Here is a 3,480-nt window from a genome sequence, read left to right as displayed (position 1 = left end):
AACAATCCCACCCCCCAAACTTTAAGCATGAAAGAAACATGTTTTAAAAAACAACCAACCCCCAAGACATTCATTGATATCTGCAAAGGGCCCCCACTTGGAAATGGGTACTGTTTAATACTGTAAGAAAGCCACAAATGTATTTTAACTTAAAGCGGGGGGGAAGCCCTGTTGTGCAGACAAAATGGTTTCACTACCCCAGATCACAAAAGGGAATGCTATGGGAGGGGTGATTAAATTAACCTGTTAGCAACTGTGTTGAAGTCTGTTTGAAACAATGGACTAAGATGGTATAAAAACCTCAGGTATGCTGGAGCTTGTTCTTTTCAACAGAAAACTTTCTTGAATAGCTGCTGGACTGCAAAAAGAGGTAAGACTTGCTGTTTTTAACTCTGAAACTATATATTATATAATGCCACTCTTTGCCCAGGCTGTCTTAATAAATAATGGTGCCTATGTTTATTGCAGTGTGATCTGTTTAGCATGGAACCAGTAACTTTAAACTGCATTTCACCACCAGGCCAAGGTAAAAACCATTTTAACTATAGTTGTGCTTAATACTGTTGATTTTTTTTTTTAAAGTATTCCACAGGCTGTATAGGGATTAGGGTAATACTAAGTAACATTTTTCCTTGTTCTTGAACCTGAAGGCCCAAACACACACGAGGGGGAACAGAACAAGCATGTGCCTGCAACACTTTATCCCATAGTGAAAGGTAACTTTATTTATTTATTTATTTTGCAACAGGCTTTTAAATGCATGTGGGTTTTTGAAAAGTGTATGGCTGCAAATTTGGTTTGGTGTGTTTTATAAAGCTGCTGTTTTGTGTGTGTGAGGGGCCTGTGCAAGGCATAGGTTTGGGTTTTTTTTTTTTTTTAAGTACTTGGTTTGTTTCAAACTAACACGGTTTTTTTTTACTGTGCATAATGTGATGGGTTTTTAAAAATGGGGTTTGAGGCACTTGGGGAGAGGGAATGCTACTCACTAACCCAAACACACATGGCTGGGGGGGACACAACAACCATGTGGCTTTTAAATGCACATGGGGTTTTTGATAAGTATTTGGTTGCAAACTGTGGGTTTTAAACTGGTGGTATGTGTGTTTCAAACTAACAAGGGTTTCTGTGCCAAATGGATTTTAAAAGCAGTTTTAGTTTTTATCCTGCAAAATGAGATGTATTTAAAAAAACTGTGTTTGTTGTACAGCCCGAAATGGATTATTTTGTTGTAAAGCTATGACTTTTTAAATAGAAAAACACCCTAATGAAGTAAGTGTGTGTATATGTGTGTAATATGTATATGTATGTTTACAAGACGGTTTCATGTGTTTTATAATAATGTTGTTGTTTGCTCCACAGTACAGTCAAAACATGAGATCCTTAGACCAGAGGGAAAACAAGGTGAAAAGAAAAAGGAAAGACAGCTGAAAAGGAAAATTCACCAGCATCAGTCACTGATGGATGGATGAAGCCCGGTAAATATATTTTGCTTATTGGTTTGGTTGTTCGATGAGGTTTTGTATTTTAAGTAAATACATAGGTGTGGGTGAGAAATGGCAAAGTTCAGTTTTGTAAAATGTTGTTGTTGTTGTTTTCCCCCTCATAGGCCTGGGCAACTCTTCTGACAATGCAGTAGTCAGAGCTACAAGGACATCTCCTCCAGAACTGCCAACGAACCAGGAATCTGCTTTGAGACCTTTAACAACGCAAAACAGCATAGGAGTGCAGCTGAAGCATGCGGGCGGTCCAAATTTTATATACGTCAAACCCAAGGACAAAACAAAACAAAACAACCATGCCACCACAACTCCAGTTCCTCAGTGGCCACTACCACACCAAGCCCTGAGGAAACTGTGAGCGAAAACACCCACATTCACAAACCCAGAGCACGCACTCTAGGGGTTCTGGATGTGCGCAAACCCGGAGCATGCGCTCTAGGGGTTGTGAATAAAAAACCAAGAACTGACAAACCATTCTCCCAAAACCATAAGCTCGTCACAGCTCCCCCATATTCTAGTATTTGGGGAGGGTTTGATGCTTCCCTCAGAAAAGTGATGGAGGCTGTATCCTCGGGTAGTCTAAAAGAACAGGATTCTAGAAAGAAATGGGAAAAATATGATGCTTTGTTCAGAACCATGCTGAAAAACATGAGGGCTGGAAAGGGTGGCTCTGAGCAGGCATCACTAGTCGTGAAAAGGGGCCTGGGTAAAAGGGGCACCCTCTAGGGTACACATCAGCTCATGTGTAAACAAAAGCGGGGACAGCGCTTGGGGGATAAACAGATGGCTGCCAAAAAGTTCCAGGCCCGGGTTGTTGTAAAAATTTTAAAAAGGGCTAAAGAGGTAATGAGGAAAAAAAACAAAAACAAAAAGAGATGCCCCCGACTGGAGGCTCTTAAACTGGCTTGTCTGAAAATGGGGAGGCGGAATCAGACTCTGGTTTAGCAAATTCCCCAGAGGGCTCTCTAGATGGGTCCCGTTCTACTCCCAATGACCCTCATGGAGGCGCCTCAGAGTCTGACTCTCAAATAGCATCTGATGTAGAAGATGCCGCTAATGATCCCGTAGAGGAACCCCCAAGTAACCCCGAAAATGCCGAGGTGTATATGGAGAGACTGAGAAATTGGCAACGTGAATTATCCAGATTTGGGGGGTCGGTGTATTGTGAGGAATTTCGTTTTGTCAATCTTGAGCAAATAAATTTCAGCTCAGCAGGTTGTTGAAGCCATACACCGGGGAATACAGTTAGTGCGCGATGACATTAATGGTAGAGTAGGCCCTGATGATTATGTTCAGTTACGTTTAGAGAGCCGTAATTTAACTAACTCTGTTTTCGGTCAAAAGAACTAGGGATGAGCTGTCTGCTGAGGATTTCTTAAATCAGACCTCAAAGCTGCTACAGAGCAATACAGTTTTGCATGTCGATGGGACATTGTGCCTCGTTGTGACAGCTGTAAAAAACAGGGGTGGGGGCACTTGTAGAGTTTTAAATTCTATCCTTAATAGTCAAATTATTCATAAAAAGAGACCGTATTTAGTAGACCTGACTTACACCGGTACCAATTTGTGTTTTGTGGGTGGGCTTTTGGCCGTCATGTCCGATGGTAAACCCACGGACGCGGAATTTTTAGCGGAGGCGAGAAAGTTACATGAGAAACTGGGGTGGTCCGATCAAAAAAAGGTTATGCTCAGCGACGTAGCAAAGTTTGAACAGCATTTAGGAGTTAACATACAGGTGGTGCTGTATACGGCGAAAGGCGGCTGGGGCTTTTTTAAAACGGGGGGCACAGTGTACCCCGAGACTTATTTTACCCTGTTGCACGATGAGCATTACTATGGGGTTCTGGATGTAAAAAAGTTGTTGTGAGTTTTGCCACACGGTGTACAGCCATGACCACTCTTGCAGGTATTGTTGCCGCCTCTGCTTGAGCGTAACGTGCTCAGACAGCATGGTCGTGCAGCAGCGGTGTCCTAGCTGTAG

At 42.4% G+C, this 3,480-nt stretch overlaps 1 long non-coding RNA gene across 1 annotated transcript; it reads left to right on the top strand.

Annotated features, from left to right (window-relative positions):
- The first annotated feature begins 253 nt into the window (after positions 1–253).
- On the top strand, positions 254–1,767 carry LOC135983505 (uncharacterized). The gene is made up of 5 exons (XR_010601181.1): positions 254–370; positions 469–526; positions 651–716; positions 1,360–1,475; positions 1,607–1,767. It is a non-coding gene; the product is annotated as an uncharacterized LOC135983505 (long non-coding RNA).
- Positions 1,768–3,480: the final 1,713 nt, after the last annotated feature.

Source organism: Chrysemys picta, chromosome 5 (assembly GCF_011386835.1).
Source record: "Chrysemys picta bellii isolate R12L10 chromosome 5, ASM1138683v2, whole genome shotgun sequence".
In the NCBI taxonomy this organism is placed as follows: domain Eukaryota; kingdom Metazoa; phylum Chordata; order Testudines; family Emydidae; genus Chrysemys; species Chrysemys picta.
The sequence above is the reverse complement of the archived record's forward strand: the minus strand, read 5'-3'. Positions and strand labels throughout refer to the sequence as shown.